Source organism: Dipodomys merriami, unplaced genomic scaffold (assembly GCF_024711535.1).
Source record: "Dipodomys merriami isolate MVZ:Mamm:240054 unplaced genomic scaffold, mDipMer1.0.p SCAF_29, whole genome shotgun sequence".
NCBI lineage: Eukaryota > Metazoa > Chordata > Mammalia > Rodentia > Heteromyidae > Dipodomys > Dipodomys merriami.
This window is the reverse complement of record NW_027204381.1, coordinates 4,827,501-4,848,486: the sequence shown is the minus strand read 5'-3', so window position 1 is coordinate 4,848,486 and position 20,986 is coordinate 4,827,501. Positions and strand designations below refer to the sequence as shown.

The window sequence follows — 20,986 nt, the reverse complement described above, 5'->3', positions numbered from 1 at the left end:
CAACCCCCCTTCTATCTATTCAAAACAACCTGAGTGGGAGAGACAGAGGGAGGCACAGAGAAACAAGAGAAGCGTGAGACGCCTTTGATTCAATTATTTTTCTTTTCTTTTGAACCTCCGGGCAACTCCAGTGATCAAGGACAGAGGAGAGTCTTCCTGTCCCTCCTCTTTGGGTGGCAAGAAGGGTGGATTGCCAGGGCACCCAGGAGCCCCACCAATCCCCTGAGATACCACCGCGTGCTCTCCTGTCTGCATACACACGGAGAGAAACAAGTCTAAAGATGAACCCAGGGACCGGAGTCCCCCTCGACAAACCTGATTCCCAGGTTTATGATTATTATTTGTGGAGAGCTGACAGCGGCCGCTGCTCAGGAACGGAGCTGAGAAAACAACATGAGCCGAGGCCCTGGAGGCTCGCAACTCATCAGAGACAGACAAACAGCAGACACTGGGGATCCAGGCTGAAAATCACCTCTCTGCAGCCCTGTCTGCCTCCTCTCCCTTCAGGGATCTTTCTTCTTTCAGGCAGGCATGGGGATGGGCAGTCCCTAAGAGCTGGGAAGAGGCAGGGGCTTAATAGAACAGTGTGGGGGCTACGTGGAGCTGCCATGAATGCTCGCAGAATTTTCTGGCACCAGAGGCTTCTAAGAGGGTCAACCAGACTCTTGTGCTCTCTGAGAAGGATTGGACCATCTCCTGTGGTGCCTAACTCCCAGTTCCAAGTTTTAGAACTTGTCTCTAGGAGAAAATGAGATGATTTTTGGACTGGGCTTAGGTTATCACTCAAAGTCTATTTGTGGCCAGGCACTGGTGGCTCACACCTATCATTCTAGCTACTTAGGAAGCTGAGGTCTGAGGATCTGGTTCAAAGCCAGTCTGGGCAGGGAATTTATCTCCAACTAACCACCAAAAAGCCAGAAGTAGAACTGTCACTCAAGTGGTAGAGCATCAGCCTTGAGCAGAAAAGCTAAGGGACTGAAGATCAAGTCTGAAGTTCAGGTCTGAAGTTCAAGTCCCAATATCAGCACGCATGCGTGCATGCATGTGCGCGTGCACGCACGCATGCGCGCGCGCGCACACACACACAGAGTTTGTGTCCAGCCAATGGGTACCTTTCCCTGGGGCATTTGTGGTGAGCTCAGTGCAGCTTATAAGAGGAAAGGGCTAGACATCAGGATCAAGGCCATGGCAACTCTATTTATTAGCTGCAGAGGGAAGGCTAACCAGGCTTGATCCTTACTCAGGTATGTTGGTCTGTTTCCTCATCTGCCAAGAAAATCAGCCCCTGAGGGAAGGGCAGATGACAACTACGATGTGAGAGGAAGGACATGGGCAGTGAGCCCATCCTGGAACCGGCCATGGGAAGACACACCTCTGTCACTTGACCTAAAACGTGCCCTGAACACTTCTGGCTGTCTCTTGTCTGTTGTTTAGATGTTCCATATTGTAGAACTATGTCTTTTCCCTGTGTGAAATCGAGAATGACTCCAAACCTTACTCATCTACCAAGCTTCTTTTCACTTTCCATCCCAAGATTGTGCTGCCATTCAGAGTTTTGCCCAGATGGGGGTGCTGCTCAGGGATTGGTCATTGTGCACATTTCTATGCTAAGGAAAATGTCTTTCTCATCCACACATCCCATCTGGCCCATAGCTCTCTACTCCCCAGCAGACAAGCTCATGGCATTTTCCTTCTAAGAGGAAAAAAAAATGCTATCGGACTTCCAGGGTTTCTTTCCTGATAGAGCCTGAAAACATACCTGCACAGTTACAATTCAATTTCTTTGGTTCACTGTTGAAATGCAAAACAAATAAGTCCAGGAAGGATAACTCTATAAATCCCAGCTGCTACTTAGATCTCAGTAAGAACAGTTTGTTAGTCTCCTTCCCCGGAGTAGATTTTGATTAGGAGTGAAGCAATAATATAGAATGAATAAAAATTGACATTATACAAATAACTTTTCTTATTCTTCTCAATGTCCCTATGGAATCTGCATTGTGATCGCTCCTATTCCTGGATGAGAAAAACTGAGGCCTAGTGAGAGTTTCCAGATTATACACAGTCTGATCACACAGTCTGAATGTCTAGGAATGAGAGTGGGAAACACCAGAGGAGGCATGAGACCCCTAGAAACTAGAGAAGTACAGAGAACACATGATTAATTATAAAAACAAGTTGGAAAGTTTGGACTTGAGTCCCCTAACATGGACTGTCTTTGTACGGTTGCATGTCCCAAATTCTTAAGAACTATTTTGTGGAAACCATAATTGCATTCCACATGTGCCCACAGTGGGGCTTGCTTCATTACTACAGGTCCTTTCTGTTGGTTCAGCCATATTCTGGAGTAGCCATGTTGCCTATTTATGCAATTATTTTATTACATTTTTCTCTTGTCACTTATAGAATGAGGGAGTAGGAGATCGAAAAATTAAAATACTGATCTCAATGATAAGTAGGGGGACTTGGAGGCCTAAGAACCAGACAAAGATAGAAAAAACAGAGTGTGTTAAATGTGGCAAATCTTAAGCCTCTGTCACAGAATCGGCGGACTGTATGCTCAGCTGAGAAGGGAAAGACTAACATTAGAGAGTAAGCATGTGCTGGGTGCTGGTGGCTCACGCCTGTAATCCTAGCTATTCAGGAGGCTGAGATCTAAGGATCATGGTTTGAAATCAGCCTGGACAGCTAAGTCTGTGAGACTCTTATCTCCACCTAACCACCAGAAAACCAGAAGTGGAACTGTGGTTCAAACTGTGGTTCAAAGTGGTAGCACAGAAGCTCAGGGATAGCACCCAGGCCCTGAGGTCAAGACCCATGACTGACAGAGAAAGAAAGAGAGAGAGAGAGAGACAGAGACAGAGACAAGAGACAGAAAGGAAGGAAGGAAGGAAGGAAGGAAGGAAGGAAGGAAGGAAAGAAAAGAGTAAGTATCACCTGATATATATGATCAAAGATTTCATCTCCCAAAGTGGTGTATAATTGGCAACTGGATCTTGCATTCTAGCTCTCTGGGAAGAACTTTGGGACTGAATGGGACACGTATGAAACCAAGGATGCTCATCCTTGACCTTGACCTCGACCTCCACTGCTCAAAGCCAGGGCTGACTCATACTGACCAGCTTCTATCAGCATCTCCTCCTTCTCCTTAGCCTGGACTGAGGAGCCTGCAGGTCTCAGGTGACATGGGCGAGGGGGATTGTACAGCCAGCCTGCTCTCTATGACGCGCTCCACTTGGCTTTCTTTCCTCACTCCACCCATGGCTGCCTAGAGACCACCCACAGCTGCAAAGAAGTCCTTGTCCTAGAATGAAATCCGTCCATGACTCACAGGCAAAGAGGCACCTGGCACTCCCTTTGGAAAGTCCGGTTGAGAAATACTAGTCCCAACCCCCCCCCCTGCACCCTTCCCCCCAAATCAGGGCACTCTTCCTTTTTGCAGAAGCTTTTTGCTGATCACTTTTTTTGTTTTGTTTTGTTTTTGGTGCTGTTACTGGGGCTTGAACTCAGGGCCTAGGCACTTCCCTTAGTTTTTTCCACTCAGGGCTGGGACTCTACCATTTGAGCCATGGTTCCCCTTCTGGTAGTTAACTGGAGATAAGAGTCTCATGGACTTCCTTGCCTGGGACTGGCTTTGAAGCATGATTCTCAGATCTCAGCTTCCTGAGCAATTAGGATTACAGGTGTGAGCCACACTGGTGCCTAGCTTCTAGCCACCTTTATTTTTTTGACACTTCCTCATCTTCTCCCAGCTAAGACAGACTGAGGGCAGCAGGCCACAACCAAGGAAGCCATCTTTACAGGTCATCAATGGTGTTATTACGTCCAGCCTCCAAAGCAGGCAGTCATTAGGCAGAAGGGCAAGGCACAAGAGCTGTGTTCTACCTCCCACTGGCTCTTGGCTGCTTCTGACCAGCCCTCACTCAACCACCATGGGAAGAGAATCTGCGTGCGTGCGTGCGTGCGTGCGTGTGTGTGTGTGTGTGTGTGTGTGTGTGTGAGAGAGAGAGAGAGAGAGAGAGAGAGAGAGAGTGCCAGTGTACTTATGTGCCTGCATGCTTGTGTGCTGGTACTGGGGCTTGAACTCCAGACCTGGTTCTGTCCTTTAGGTTTTTCTGTTCAAGGCTACTACCCTCTCAGCTGCCACAGCTCCACGTTCTGCTTTTTGGTACTTCATTGGAGGTAAGAGTCTCACTGACTTTGCTGCTGTGCTGGCTTTGAACCTCGATCCTCAGGTCTCAGCCTCCTGAGTAGCTAGGATTACAGGTATGAGCCACCTAAGCATCCAGGTAGCAGCCAGAATCTTTGAATGAATGCTAGCAACTTGTCTGAGTAGTATCACTTACTCCTGTTGCAAGAGCTCATTTCCTGTTATTATGGTGTTGGGTGGAAAACAAGGAGCCTGGCCTTCAGTAAAGAACCTTTGTGGACTTGACATTCAACACTGTACCTCTATTTTTCCTGTAGGTCATGCCAATGCAAGGACCAGGAGGTGGAAGAAAAAGAAGAGAAGAGAGTTTGGCACAGTGGAACAATTAGGATGCCCTGACTGAGAAGAGATCTCAACTCCTGGGACCTGAACATTTGTTTCTCCGAATCTTCCAGGGTCAGGCTGCCCAGGGAAAAGCAAGGCAGAATCTTGACTTGTAGATCTAGCATTTCTATCTACAACAGACTAATGTTGGCTGACAGGAACACTGCTTAGGAGATGTCACCAGGGTTAGAAGAAGTCAATCCCAGTGGGATACCAGCTTGCCAAGGCTGGGGCAGATCTCTGCTATTTGCAGGCTTCTCTGTGTTTTCTTTTCTCTTTAGGGCCTGTCTGCAGTCAGAAGCTCTGCTTTGGGACACTGGGAAAAACAGACTGTGGTCTCCTTGTCCTGGAGCTCATAAAAAGGTTTTACTTGTGAAACACTTTCATCATCAAGATTATTTCTCTAACAAAAGCTATGTGTGCATGTGAACTGAGAAGTGTAGGGTAGGCAGAGCGAGAAGAAGCATTAAGAAAGCTCATTGCCGCATGACTGAGGAGGTTGAAGAGATGGTCCCCAAGGCAGGTACAGATGCTAGAGAGATAGGAGGGTCTCGGGAACAATCCACAATGGATCTAAGCCTCTCAGACCACCATCAGAGAGCCAGCAGCACAGGAAGGGCCCTGAGTAGTCATGAGATCTGATGTTTTCCTGGACCCATGGGGAAACTTGTTCTAGGCCATGCAGCAATGTTGGTGATAGGCAGGTTCTGCGTAGCCACTTCTGATCAGTTTTCGGGTGCTGTGCACACAGAAGTTAACAGCTCCTCAAGGAGAAAATAGACACTATAGAGGAGAAATGAAAATGAAAACTCCCCTGGCCTGCAGTCAAACACGTGACTATTTACTTGGTAGTACTGGGGTCTTACTCTTCCATATGAGCCAGGCCCAAAGCTCTTTTTTGCTTTTAGGTGTGTGTGTGTGTGTGTGTGTGTGTGTGTGTGTGTGTGTGTGTGTGTGTGTGTGTGTGTGTGTGTGTGTGTGTGTGTGTGTGTGTGTGTGTGTGTGTGTGTGTGTGTGTGTGTGTGTGTGTGTGTGTGTGTGTGTGTGTGTGTGTGTGTGTGCGTGTGTATTCCCCTCCAGATAGGATCTCATGCTTTTAGCCTGGGCCTGGTCTTGGACAGATCTCCCTAGTTATGCCTCCTAAGAAGCTGGGATGCCAGGCATGGCTTGTGGTACTCTGCCTGGCTGATAGGTGGCTTTCAATTTAAGAGGGTCCCAAGGAAAGAAAAATGAAAAGAAAAAGACACTGTGAGTCTACGATAGCAAATAGTGGTGAAATTTCAGAGCTTTAAAGAGAAAATAGAGCCGTGAGATGGTGGCTCACAGCTTTAATCTTAGCTACTCAGGAGGCTGAGATCTGAGGATCATGGTTCAAAGCCATCCTGGGCAGGAAAGTCCATAAGACTCTTACCTCCAATAAAACCACTAGAAAACTGGAAGTGGTGTGTGGCTCAAGCGGTAGAGTGCTCACCTTGAGCTGAAGAGTACAGGGACAGCACCAAAGCCACATGACTGACAAAAAAAAAAAAAGAGAGAGAAAGAGAGAATAGAAAGAAACGGAAAGTTCCTATGGCTCCTCATTGCATGATGGGAAATGAGGAGACAAGGGAACAATGAGACAGAGTTGGGGCAGGAGTTGAGTGCTAAGAGTATTTGCCTAAAATGGGAAAGGTTGTGAACTCCAGGAAAAGGTTTTGAACCTGGGATTTTGCATTTAGATCATCAGCCAAGTGTGAAGACAAAAAAAATTACCTTTAGAAAAGTGAACACTCAGTGTATTTCTCATCATTATAAAAGATACCTAGAGGTGGTATTCCAGCAAAACAAACCTGGGGCTATAGGGAAATGCAGGAGGAGGGCAATATGTACACAAGAAAGAGCTGCAGCTCAGTGTGCCCAATGGAAGGGGAAATGCAGAGGGCAGGCGAGGGGTCTCAACACCATGGTGCGCCTCAGGCTTGCACTGGCTTGGGATCCATCTCCTGCCTACAGCCAGTCACACTATGCGGCTCTCTGGCTGAACAGTATTTTCATACCTCAGTGGGTGTGAAATGCCTTGTAGTGCATTTCCACTTTCTAATCAACCTCTAGTGATCATCCAGAGATAGAAACACCAGAATATAAAGTTTCTAAATTGGAACAAAGAATGTAAATACCAATACTATCACTATATTACTTGATAAAATATAGTATATAACATACATAGTAATAATTATATGATATATTATATAATGCATATTATCTATAATGTTATGTCATAATATATTATAGATAATGTACATTATATTATATAATATATTATAGATTATGTATATTATATTATAATATATTATGTTATATATAATATACAATATATCATACACTATATGTTATATTTTATAATATACAATATATTATATTATATATAATATAAACATATATTATATATCATGACATAATATATGTAATATATGTATAGTATATAATACATATATATAATATATAATATATAACACATATATGATATATAACACATATGACATATAATATATATTATATTATATTATATATTATGATATATAATATATTATGTCATAATATATATAATACATAATAATTATATAATATATAATGACATATAATATATTATAGATAATAGTCATTATATAATTATATGTCATAATATATGTGTTAATATATATAACATATAACATATGCTACATAACTATACATTATGTTATTTTATTATATTATAATTATATTATCTATTAATATTAACAATATTAATTAACCATATAAATAATATTTATATTATATATCATTATTATATGATATAATGATATATAATGATCATTATATTTATATAATAATGATATAATATATGACTATAATATATATAACATATAATGGATGTAACTATATTATATGATTATATAATGAATAATGGCTAATTATATATCTCATATATACATATACATATATATCTCATACATATGCTATATATAATAGTATAATATTGATAGTGTTATATATTATAATAGTATATATTATATAACTATATAACTATGTCAGTTTCCATGGGGAATCCTGAGAAAAGTTCTAGTGGGGAGTAGTGGTGAGGAGGGGCTGGTGAGGAGGGAAACCTGGAGAGAGCACACAGACCCTGTGCTTAGTGTTCATTGTAGATAGAAAGAAACAGCTTTATTGATTAGCATAAGCAAGAGGAAACTTGGGGCTGCTGAGCTGGCCTGGGACAGGAGTTGGACTTTTCTAAGCACTTCTCATGTGCTAGATCTTGTGTGAGGTCATTGTCACAGAAGCCCTGTGAGGAAACCATGATTATCTCACTTCCATAAAGGTTATGATGGGCTGGACATGTTACCACACGCCTGTGACCATTCTAGTTCTTGTGAGGAGCAGAAGGAGAATCATGAGTTCAAGGCTATCCTGGACTACACAGTGAGACTGTTTCTCAGAAAAGAAAGTTGCTGGGTGCATATAGTCCTACCTACTCAGGAGGCTGAGATTTGAGGATCTAGGTTCAAAGCCAACCCAGCAGAAAAGTCAGTCAGACTCTTATCTCCAATAACTCCCCCAAAGCTGGAAGTGGGGCTGTAGCTCAAGTGATAAAAGAGCACCAGCTTTCAGAGAAAAGGCTGAGAGTGCCCAGGCCCTGAGTTCAAGTCCCAGAACCTCTCTGTCTCTCTGTCTCTCTGAGTCTCTCTGTCTCTATATCTGTCTCTCACTATAGTGGAAGACCCAACTTCTAGCACTTGCTCAAATTCCACAGCCAGCAAATGGCAGAGCTAGACTCTGAACCAAGGCTGGTCTGAATTCAGGCAGGAAGCAGAGGGTGTCATTAAGCGTAGGCTAACTCCTTGGTAAGAAGAGAAATGTTTTTTCCAAATGGGCAAACAACGCATACTTGCTTTCTCCCTGAACCTTGAATGAGGAATTGGTTCCTTTGCAGAATCTGGGGTGCTTTGATTGGCTTGTGGGAACTAAGACTCTCTTGCCCAACAGGACTTCAAAATTCTCACCTGGGAGGGTATTACCAGCTCAGGGAGGGGCTTCTCTTTTTCCATATCCCTGTACCTTCACTGGGCCTCCAGAAAACACCAACCAGCTACGCTGGGGCTCAGGAAGAGGAGAGACGCTGGAGCCCAGAGTTTTTGTTTTCCACATCTTCAGTCCCATCTCCATGCTCGAAGCATCCTCAAAGGCCCCGTAATGGTCCTGACCACCCCTCAGCTGTGAGCTGGCCCCAGCCCCTTCCTTCTGCCTCCACTGAGCCTCTGCCTTGTGGAAGGGAGGCAGGCAGGCAGTCAGACCCGAGAGAATATGTATGTCAGTTAAGGTTTGTCGTTTACACGTGGAGATCATTAACGAGACTTATTTTTAAATTGTAATTGCAAAATGTAAATGCTCCCCAAACTGATGTGTAATTGCTACCCCCTCCACCCCAGCCCTTCCCCTCTGGTGCCAGCCTTGCAAGGAGAGAATTAGAAAATAAAAAAGGGGGTGGATTATGTAAGCAAAACGAGTTTTTTAAAAAGAGAGAGAGAGAGAGCGCTAAGAATTGAAGTGAGACAGCTGGCGGCTTCTCTGATTGCCACACTTCCAGCATTAGCTGCAAAAATTGTCCTTGCCAGTTGCATCCATCCATCCATCCAAGGAATAGTGTCAGCTGTACTAAGTCCCCAGGACAGACATGCTGCTTGCCACTCACTTTGAACCACAGCCCACGGTCAGTGGGTGTGTACATGTCGTGGAGTGCAGCGCGCCACAGGTGGGGATAATATTTGATTTTGCTTCTGTCTAACCCATTAAACCATTCTGTTCTCCAGAGAGACACCCCCAGTGTGGAAGGTAGCACTTGTCCACCCCTAGTCTACCGCCTAGGTAATAGTGGGGTGGGGGGACCCAGAAACCACAGTCTTTACCTGGAGAGAGTAAGGTTCTCCTGAAAAGGCCATAGGATGAGAATTGGTTCCACTCCACTGCCCTTGAACATACTCGGTACTGGTTGTGCAATTGTGGAAGCCTTGCCCATACTTTCTTGTTTTACTTGCTCTCCCAGCCTGCCACATGGGCAGTGAACTGCCTGCAGTATCATTGTGCACAGGCTCCAAATGATTAAGGTCATCCTGTCCCTGGGGTGGAGTGGCCCAATCAACAATGGATGGCTTTCCTTCAAGAAGGAGGAGCCAGCCTAACCTTTACTACAGTGATGACACAGAGCTCCCCAGACAGGAAGTGACTCTACCAGCTACCTGCTTTGGAAAGCTGGAGTGGAACTTTCACCTGTGTTGCTCTCTCTCCCTCGCCCTCTCTGCAAGGACTGTGAGGAATTTGGCAACGATTACTGCCGATTTCCTGTAAGGTCACCCTGTCCCAAAGACATCAAGGGCATTTACAAAATCCTGGACAAGGTCCTTCGAGTTGAGGCATGATCTCTTTGTAAGAGATCCAACCCTTACAATAGCATTAAGAAAGAAAAGACAGAAACAAAAAGCAAAATAAAACAACAACCACAGGAAGTGAGGTGCTGGGTGGCTCCTAGCTAATCAAGAAGCTGAGACCTGAGGATCATGGTTTGAAGCCAGCCTGGACATGAAAAATCCCTGAGAGACTTGTCTCCAGTTAACCAGCAAAGAGCGGGAACTGTGATTCAAGTGGTAGAGTGCAAGCCTTGAGCAAAAAAGCCAAGCAAGAGTACAAGGCCCTGAGTTCAAGCTCGAGTACCAGCACAGAGAGTGGGGGGGGGGGGCAAACAGAGTTGATACAGCACTAGCTTTGAGCTGAAGAGCTGAGGGACAGTGCTCAGGCCCAGTGTTCAAGTCCCACGACTGACAACCAAAAAAGAAAAAAGAAAAAAATTGTTTCTAAAAATTACGTATCTAAATCGCTGCCATACAGGTACTTGCCCCTATGACACAATGAAGTTACTTAAGAGAATTACAAAAGCCAACAAGCCTGTTGAGCATGATGGCTTAGAGCTCTAATCATAGTGGTGGTGGAAATCAGGAGGGCTGAGGTACGAGGCCACAACAAGCAAACTAAAAACACCAAAAACTAAAACAACAACAGCAACAAAAACAAGGAGGCCTCATCTCAACCTATAAAAGGCTGGGCTTAGTGGGACAAGCCTCTCATCACTGCTAAACATAAATAAGAGGATCACAATCCAGGCCAATCAGGCACAAAGCAAAGACCCTGTCTGAAAAACAGCAAAGCAAAAAGGGTTAGGGATGTGGTTCAAATGGTAGAACACCTGCTTAGCAAGCCTGGGCCCTGAGTTCAATCCCTAGAACTGCTAAAAATCGAACCCACTACCCAAATCTAATAGAGTCATATGAGATTCTCTGGTCCATAATCAAAGGACCTATTTCTCCTAGTTCATCTACTGATGCACACCTGGCCAAAGTACCTTCAGTGTGCATCAGAAATCACTGGGGTACAAATTTGTAGGCCTTCACCTCAGCACACAGAATCAGAGTCTCTGGCTGTGGGGTCCAGGAATTGCATTTGTCACCAACACCCCCTAGTTAACACTCAGGTGAGAACAATTGGTTTAGAGAGTTGTGGTCATCATCACAAATATACATAATACCCTTCTCTCCATACCAACAACCCCTTGCTCACAGAACACGTGAAAGCCGAGTACACAGGGACAAAACACAGCCCTTGTCCCTAAGCTAAGAATGTAACACAGACATGAAAAACCCACATGGCATTTGCTGTCTCAGGCTGTCTATGCTGCGCTGATACAGCGCAGGTGGTCAGCAAACCCTCAAGGCAAAAGGCGTACTGCCCAGGGGATCGGCCTAAGGTGTTCAAGAACAGAAAAGCAGTCCTTACTGTTGGGTGATCCCGTCGTCTCTAGGATCCTCTTCGTGGGGGGGGGCTTACACCCCTTTTCTCACTTCCAGCTGAACTAGAAAGGCTTCCTGTCCCCGGGAACCAGAGCACCTGCGTGGAAAGGAAGAGCAGTTCTCAGCAGGGACATCAGACACAAAGGACTCCCGGCTCTGTTCACCCACTCTTCTCTTCCTCCCTGGGATATATTCTATTCTAGAAGGGATGGGTGCTATTTCCTCTACACCTATCCCTACCATATTTACCATTCAACTCTGTCTCCTCAGTGTGGTTGCTGAGGCTTCTCCCCTCTCTCCACCCGCCCCCACCCCTCCCTGCCCCAGGTTCATCTGGAGCCAAATCTCATCACAGGTTGAAGAACTCTGCTGTTGCCTGCATGCTCTCCTGGGTCCAAGTGTGCTGCGGCCTGTCTCTGGGAGTGATCATGGGCCCTAGGAAAAGCGGCAGACACCTGTTCCAGGATTCTGGGGAAGTTAGAGGAAGGGGCAGCGGCTGATGCGGATGACAGGCTTGGCTAGGGGGTCTGCAGGGACAGCATTGGGGTGGGATCGGAAGCCACCTGTGGGCAGCAGGGAAGAAGAGCCGGGAAAGGAAGGGATCAAAAAGCAGGGAAAGACAACCTGCAGCCTAAAAGTGGTTTTGACCACATGACATTTGGATTGAGCTTTAGGTTAAAGGGTACTAATTTTATTTTCTCAGTTTTTGAAAAGAATCAAGGTATGTGCATCTACAGTCCGAGTGGCCAGCCCTGGTATGAGAGACAAAGCCACATACCTCTTAAGAGTCCCTCCCTTTCTCCTTGAGGATGTGTTGCTAATTTGACTCCAACAAGTCAGGATGGCAGGGTGGCAGGAATAGGGGTCTGCTCCCCATCTCAGTTGTACTTTGGGGGGCAGCATTGGACAACATCACCAGCCAAGAGTCCCAGCCCTGCACCAGAGGGAAATGCATCTTTAACATTAACAGCTCCTTCCTAGTTAACACCATCTTACTCTCCTTGTAAAAACACATTTACACCTTAGTAAAGAATGTAATTAACTAGTGACATGACAACAGGAGGAGCTAAGCAGTAGTCAGGGTAGGAGTGGCATGGAAGAGGTGGAAATATAGATGTTTGCCTGAGCCTCGTGTGCATGTGAGCACACGTGTGTGTGTGTGTGTGTCTGTGTGTGTGTGTGTGTGTGTCTGTGTGTGCAAACTGCTGCAGAGGTGAGGGTGGTAGAAAGTTAGTATCTGAGGTCCTAAGGAAGGTCTAAATTCCCAGCGGCAGGACAGAGAAAGCTGGGGTACACTAGCATTAGCTGAAAGACTTTCCAGGGGTGGACAGGTAGCTATGAGCAAATGCTCTCTGGATTGTCTGATCTGGGACAGCCACACAGAGGAACCCAAGAGATCAAACCAATGGAATGAGTACTGGGTTATTCCTGTGTCATTTCTCCTCGTACACTGCTCCCCCTTCATGATGACTTTGTCCTTAAACTCTGTGACAATTCACAAGTCTCTGGCCATGCAGACTGCAAACTCAGGACATGTTTCTGATCTCCCCTTCCTCCAAGCCCCCACCTAATTTTTACCACCACTGTCTCTTTTCTCCTTCCTTCCTTCCTTCTTTCTTTCCTTCCTTCCTTCCTTCCTTCCTTCCTTCCTTCCTTCCTTCCTTCCTTCCTTCCTTCCTTCCTTCCTTCTTCCCTCCTTCCCTCCCTCCCCCCTCCCTCTTTCTCTCAGAGGGCCTGGGTGCTATCTCTGAGCTCTTTTTGTTCAAGGTTAGTGCTCTACCACCTGAGCCACAGTGTCATTTCTGGCTTTTCTGAGTAGTTTATTGTCAGGGACTTTTCTACTTGGGTGGGCTTACAACGTTGATCCTCAGATCTCAGCCTCCTGGGTAGCTAGGATTACAGGCATGAGCCACAGTATCTGGCTTTCCTCTCTTTCTAGTCAGGGCTGAAGAGGTCTTTCTTTTCTTTTTTTTTTTTCTTTTTTTTTGGGGGGGGCGGTCCAGTCGTGGGGCCTGAACTCTGGGCCTGGGCGCTGTCCCTCAACTCTTCAGCTCAAGGCTAGCGCTCTACCACTTGAGCCACAGCACCACTTCCGGCTTTTTTCTTTTTGCTTATGTGGTGCTGAGGAATCGAACCCAGGGCCTCATGCATGCAAGGCAAGCGCTCTACCACTGAGCCACCTTCCCAGCCCAAGAGGTCTTTCTTTTCCATCCCCTTGAAACAACCTAACCAGGGACCCTACTAGTCAGGATCTCAGTTCTTCATCCATCCCATCGACCCCTCAGTGCATCTGAGCAGGGGACTTTATCCCCACTCACTGAGGACCCTGGTGCCTGCCAGATGCAGCCAGAACAGCAACAGCACTCACTGCGCTTCACCAGCTCACAGCGGGCTCACCACCTTCTCCAGGACTTTCAGGAACTCGTTGCTCACAGAAGGTACTCACCAAACATTGTTAACTGCCTTAGAGCAAGTACAACCTTCTGGATGTCTCTCAGTCTTTCTAGACCTATTTTCCACTGTACTTCTTTTATGAAAACACACCTTTTCCTTTCCATTCTCCATATCTGGCCACAGCCTCCCACTAAGGCTCCAATTCTGCCTTCCTACCTGACAAGACCTTAGTAGCCCTTCTTCACTATTCAGCTTCAATGACCTGGCAGGGCTACCTTCATAGCCAGAAGTCATTTTTTCCCCCATTTCTGTGTTTCCAAGCAAGTGCTGTTTGTCATTCTCTGGATGTTTGTGTCACCTTGCATCTGGAGCTATGGTTATCTTAGACGTCTGCCTTCTCTTTTCTAAATGCAACCTCCTCCTGGGCAGAGACTCTGGATCTTTGTAAATTTGGGGTTCACAGAGGACCGGCATATGTAGGAGGCTTGGGGAAGTCAAGCACCCGCTGGGATTATGATCAAGTGGTAGAGCTCTAGCCTAGCATGCAGAGAATTCCTGGGATCGATCTTTAGTACCACAAAAAGAAGCAAGTGTGGGGCTTGCTTAGGAAAACAGCAGCAAGTGCTATATCCTCTGACTCCAGCTATTTTATTTTTCTACCCTCCTCCTCCTTTGCTCTCTTTTTTTTCTTGTATTTCTTATCAATTCAGACACTTGCCATTGTAAGCACTAGACCGCGGCTGGACACATTGAGGTTGATGTGTCTGGAGAGGCATCTAGGCCCATTCCTAGGAGCTCTAGCCACTTCATTTTCCCAGTGCTTAAGGCCCAGGATGTGGCAGGGAAGAGGGCTGTTTGGTGTGTGGTACTCATAGTCCAGTTGGAAGATATTGAGGGGGTCTTGCTTGTCACCAGCAATGTCAGTATGATGCTGCTACAGGCTGTTGGTCTCAACACCCCTTCTTTTGTCAGAGCCCACAAGGACAAGGCCAGGGTCAAGGCTGAGAAGGGAGGAAGTGTGACCCATTTTATGTGGCCTTCACTTCCCATCCTTCCTGTGGCCCTAGGGCACTAAAGCGTCTTCCAAGGGCCCGCAGCATCCTCAGATCCCATCTTTCTGCTCTGGTTGCATCTTTGCCCATCCCCATCCTCGGATGGCCTGGTACAGAGGGCCAACCAGCTTTCCACTCAGGGATTAATAAAAATGCACATCAGCAAGAGGAAGGACGATCAGAGGTGACACCAGCATGCCACACAAGGCGTTGCTTCAGGCCTACAATAGACATAGATTTCTCTTTTCCCAGAACTGACAACTAGCTAGTTCCACTTGTTTCCTGACAGCCTGAGGAAAGCTTGGAGGCAGAAATGTAGCCTGTAATCTCCTTTCTGTCACTGGCAGAGATTCCTGTGGGTATCAGGAGGGCAACTCACATGTCAGAAAGAATGGAGGAGGAGGAAAGATAGTCCAGGGTAGACGGAGAGGAGACTGCCACTGGATGGTGGTTCTCTCTTACCTCAGCCACCATACAGTCTACCTCCTTGCTGTGCATCTGTAGTTCATGTCTATAATCCTAGCTACTCAGGAGGCTGCGATCTGAGGATCGCAATTCAAAGCCAGGCCAGGTAAGAAAGTCTGTAAGACTCTTTCCAATTGACCACACACACACACACACACACACACACACACACACACACACACACGCTCAAGTGGAGTTATGGCTCAACTGGTTAAAGTACAATCCTTGAGCCATAAAAACTAAGGAACAAGCTAGGTGCTAGTGGCTCAGGTTTCTAATCCTAGCTATTCAGGAGGCTGAGATCTGAGGAAGATGGTTCAAAGCCAGCCCAGGTAGGAAAGTCTGTGGACTCTTATCTCCAATGAACCACCAAAAAAGCTACAAGTAGAGCTGTGGCTCAAGTGGTACAATGCTAGCCTTGAGCACAAAAGCTCAGGGACAGTGTTTAAGTTGCAAGATGGGAATCAAATAATGAAAAAGACAATTAATGGGTGGGAATGGGAGGGGAAAACTGGGAGAGTATGAGGGGAGGGGTGACATTGTCCAAAAAGAAATGTATACCCTACCTGACTTATGCATCTGTAACCCCTCTGAATGTCACTTTTAATAATTAAAAATTTAAACACACACACACAAAGAAGGGACAGTGCCCCAGGACTGGCACTAAAAAAGAAAAGAAAGGAGGGGCTAGGAAGGTGGCTCAGTGGTAGGGTGCTTGCCTTGCATGCTTGAGGCCCTGGGTTTGATTCATCAGCAACACATAAACAGAAAAAGCCAGAAGTGGTGCTGTGGCTCAAGTGGTAGAGTACTGCTTTGAGCTGAAGAGCTGAGGGACAGCGCCCAAGCCCCACAATGGACAAAAAAAAAGAAAAGAAAAGAAAAGAAAAGAAAGGAAAATGTCCCTTTTACTCCTATTACCTTCCCAAGAAGATAAGGAGCTGGGGGTGAAGTCACTCTGCCCAGCCCTCACTATCTGCCCACATGTATGTTACCTGGACCATGCTGATGGGCATAAGCAGAGAAGCCTGAGCCTGTTTTGTCAGCTTGCACTTAGACCTTGTGCAGATGAGTAGGACAGTGGGAAGATCGATTTTCTAGACTCTCTAGACACAAAGACCTGTATTCTCCATATTGGGATACTCACCCCACCTCCCACCCCAAATAAAAAGTGCCAAGGTCCCTGTCATGAATGGTTCAAAAGCTATAGGAGAGGGCTCATTCTGGAGTCCTCTGAGATGCTCCTACTCAGTGCAGTGATGGTCTGCCTGCAAGAACCTTCCAGCATTTCCTCAACGGTAGGCATCTGTGACTCTCTTTAGTCTCCTCTTGCCCGCCTCTTGGGGTGGGCAAGCTAAGCAGGAATGGCAGCCAGTGCCAGCTCTGCCACCAGGGTGCTTGGTGATACCAGACAAAATCCCCTGCCAATCTTAAATCTATTTTGTCATCATCCTATCATTGATCTTTGCCATCATCATCTGTATACACAAAACTGGGCCTGAAACTGATGTTTCCAATTCCATTCTTGGACAAGTCTTGCACCTCCTCGTTGTCTCAGAGGAAGCCTAGAATTTCAACAGAGTGAGGAGACTGACCTCCAAGAGGCCGGACTCCATTCCTCTGGGAGGAGAGAGGGTCCATGGAAGCTCAGATAATGCACAGACTTGCATAGACTATTTCTCCCGTGGGCAAAAGCCTGGAAAGACTTGTTGGAGCCTAAGAAGATGAAAATCCAAATTTCTGAACTTCCACTCTTGTACTTCATCATCAGCCTGGACCTCTTCTTGCCAGACCTGCTGCTTCCACATCTGAACCTCTTCTGCAGCTGAGCTAGGCTGCCATTGCCCTGACAGACACCTGAACCCCCTATGTCCTGCTGGAGGGTCTGTGCCTGCCTTCAGCTCCAGTTCACTCCCCAGTGCCAGTGCTGATCCTACCTCTCTGCTGCTGAAAGGTCTGCTTCTTGCACTTCCATCCATCATTGCCCCTAATCTCACTCTCTTTTCTGAGCTTCTGCTCTTTTTGCCAAGCTAAATCTCCTCAATGCCATTGTAAACCCGGAAAGACAGACCTGTGTTTTAATTTTCTTATTTCCTCCACATAAACTTAGGTTAACTCAGGGCCACATGGATTCCCGTCACATGGAGAGGAGCCACTTCTACCAAATATGAACTCAGATCAATGCTGAATCCATGCAGTTGAGAGTTTGCCTGCTTAGTTACTTGTTATTTGTTGCTGAAGGCATTGTAATTCTCTACACTTTAGTGTGTCCCTAAATTAGGAGCTTTTGATTGAACTGAGGATTATTTCATGTGTACTGATGTTAAGTAGGTGTGGCGAAAATAGTACAGTGGATAATGTCAGTTAAAGTTGGATTTAAGTGTTAAGATCTTCCTCTTTTTCCGGGGTTTGTGGGGGGTGGGGTGTGTGTGTGTTTGTGTCTGTACTGGGGCTTGAACTCAGAGTCTGGGCATTGTCCCTGAGCTTCATTTTCTAAAGGATAGCACTCTAACACTTGAGCCATAGCTCCATGTCTGGCGTGTGTGTGTGTGTGTGTGTGTGTGTGTGTGTGTGTGTGTGTGTGTGTGTGTGTGTGTGTGTGTGTGTGTGTGTGATATTAATTAACAATAAGAATCTCATGAATGTTTCTGCCTGAGCTGGCTTTGAACCACATCCTCAGATCTCAGCCTCCTGAGTAGCTAGGATTACAGGAATGAGACACAGGTACACAGCCTTTGTGTAAGTCTTACAGTAATTGTTTCCCTATTTCTGTAACATGGGAATAGAAATACCTAACTTACAGGCTTTCTTAGGATTTAATGATATTAACATCATACACAGGATGTGCTTAGTGAGATGTAGAGGGCTATATAGTGTCATCAATCAAACTTTTTTTTATTGTGAAAATACTGTACAGAGGGGTTACAATTACATGGGCAAGGTAATGAGTACATTTCTTATCAAGCATTGCAATCAAACTTTTAATAATGGTGACCACTGTCATTAATGATAATATCACATTAATAGTATGTTTAGCTCCTACGTGGTAAAAATTCTGCTTCAATATTTTGTTCTCTGAAATTTTCTCCCAAGGCCCCCTCCCCCATAAAGGGTTATTTCTTCCCTCTTCTCTGCTCCCCCAATAACTGGGACCATAGCTCCAAGAGAAAGTCTGAAGGTCTTGGCCATGAACTGTAGGCTGTATCGGGGAATCATTCCCATCTGTTCCCATCTGTGTTCTTATTTGAAATTCCGAGCTTCAGAAAGCAGCGACTCAGTTGTCTCTAATTTGGGCTTCCATCTCTGGCCTAGCATCCGGCTCAATGTGTGTTTCTGAAATGAGGGAATGGATGGATGAGCAGAAATGCCCAAAGCAGTCAAGAGACCTGGGCAGAGTTTGACCAGGCACAAATTTTGTCTGGAGAAATGGACTGGAGGAAGAGATTGGCGATTAAAGCATGTTCTATGAGAGAATGAATGAACTTTTTAAGTTGGCCAGGAGCAGTCCCTCACTTAAAAAAAAAGTTTTCTTTCTTCAATCATCAGACTTAGACATTAAAAATCTGTAAAGTCCTATTTATTTCTGCCCCTCCTTGCCAGGGCCTCCTTCACTCCTACACACAATTTCTTTCCCTTCTGCTCTCTGGGCCCCTGTTCCCTGCTCGCTCTTGTATCCTCTGGATGACCTTGGTTCTGAGGCAGCTTTCTCCAGAGGCAGAAAAAGATAAACTGCATCTTGATACCAATTTACCACTATTTTCTGCTCTGACCTCAGCTACATTTCCTTCCTTTCTGTTTCCACCACACCTTAGCTCAGCAGTAGCCTTTAACTGGTCTCTCTTTAGCCTACTCCATCTTTGAGGATGGTGCTAGTAGCTTAGAGCCTCCTTACTTTAAATGCCATTAGATTATATAATCCTAAATAAAACCTCCCACTCATATATCTCCCCAGAGTCCAGTATATTATTTTTCGTATATATTAGGTATATAATAAATAATTGTTGGATAAGGTACAAGTAAGTAAGATTCACATAATAGGAGACTTGGCTAGGGACCAGTGGTTCACACCTGTCATACTAACTACTCAGGAGGCTGAGATCTGAGGATCACAGCTCAAAGCCAATCTGGGCAAGAAATTATCTCTAAGGATCTCTAATTAACCAGAAAAAGGCCAGAAGTGGAAGTACAGCTCCAACAATAGAGCACCAGGCTTGAGTGCAAAAGTTAAGAGGCATATAAGGCCCCAAGTGCCAGCCCTAGTGTCAGCACAAAAACAAGCAAACAAACAATAGTGGGAGACATTAGCACTCTAATCTCACCAAAAGATTTGCCACCCAGAATTTTTTTTAAATAAATGAAACCTCAGGAGTAATGGATAGTACAGACCAAATGGATTTAACAGACATCTACAAAGTATTTCATCTAGCAGCTACATAATACATATTCTTCTCAGCAGCCCCTGAAACACTCTCTAAAATAGATCATATTTTGGGACACAAAGAAAGTCTTAATGAAGATAAGAAAATCGAAATAACCTCTTGTATTCTATCAAACCACAATAAAATAAAACTAGAAAGCAACAAGAAGGCACTACAGGAAATGTTCAAGCACGTGGGGACTGCACAATGCATTGTTAAATGACCAGTGGGGTCACCAAAGAAATAGAAGGGAAATTTAAGGCATTAGTAGAGCCAAGTGAAAATGAAAACACAACTTACCAGAAGCTCTGGGATACAGGAAAGGCAATGCTAAAAGGAGAGTTTATGTCTATGAGCACCTACATCAAAAAGAGAGATTTCAATTAAATAGCCCAAATTATGCACCTCCAGGTCCTAGAAAACAAGAATAAGCTAAACCTCAAATTAGCAGGCAGAGAGAAATAATGAAGATCAGGTTAGGACTGAATGGATTCACTGCCAAATTCTACCAGAACTTTAAAGAACACCAATATTCCTCAGTCTATTTCATCAAATAGAAAAGGAAAGAAGGCTAACAAAGTTATTCTAGGAAGCCAGCAGAACTCTGATAGCAAAACCAGATAAAGGCACCACAAAACAAGAAAATTACAGACCAATTTCTTGATGAGTAGAGACAAAATTTCTCAATAAAATATCTTCAAGTCGAGCTCAACACATACAAAATAAATAATACGCACATGCTATTTACAAGGAATTATATTGTGCAACTTCATGTTTATTTCTTGTAAAAGCTTTTTGAAGTAGCTACTATTCATCTCTGTTTTAGAAAGGGGAAACTGAGGCTAGAAAAGTTACATAGTCTGATTGCTGGCAGTGATGGTACATGCCTATAATCCCAGCCACTTTATATTTTTGCCTCTTTTGGCTTTTTCTGTTTATGTGGTACTGAGGAATAGAACCCAGGGCTTCATGCATGCTAGGCAAGCACTCTACCTATCCCAGCCACTTTAAAGGCTGAATTCTATTTCAAATGGGGGGGAGGTGGGGGGATGTGGATGTAGACTGAATGGTAGATCACCTTCCTAGAATGTGTGCGGCCCTGAGTTCAGATCTTAGCACTGGGATTTGAACAAAGCATTATTGTTAAAGGGGAAGTGAAAGAGCAGAGACCTTCCCAACCCCAAGGGGTTCATTGTGGCTTCCTTGGTTTCAGATCCTTGGCACCTGCCCACCTGCCATCCCATTCTCCTGCCCACCTGTCTGCCTAGCCAGAGA

General features: G+C 45.2%; 1 protein-coding gene across 4 annotated transcripts in view; it reads right to left on the bottom strand.

Annotated features, from left to right (window-relative positions):
• Positions 1-20,986, bottom strand: part of LOC138838847 (homeobox protein PKNOX2) — a 261,583-nt gene that overhangs the window by 91,484 nt on the left and 149,113 nt on the right. For 3 of the 4 annotated variants that reach the window (XM_070038238.1, XM_070038241.1, XM_070038239.1), the window contains exon 3: positions 11,372-11,482. The gene's annotated coding sequence lies outside the window, so the exon portion shown is untranslated. Of the gene's footprint in view, positions 1-11,371; positions 11,483-12,163; positions 12,320-20,986 lie in introns of all 4 variants that reach the window. The other variant, XM_070038240.1, reaches the window with a different exon arrangement.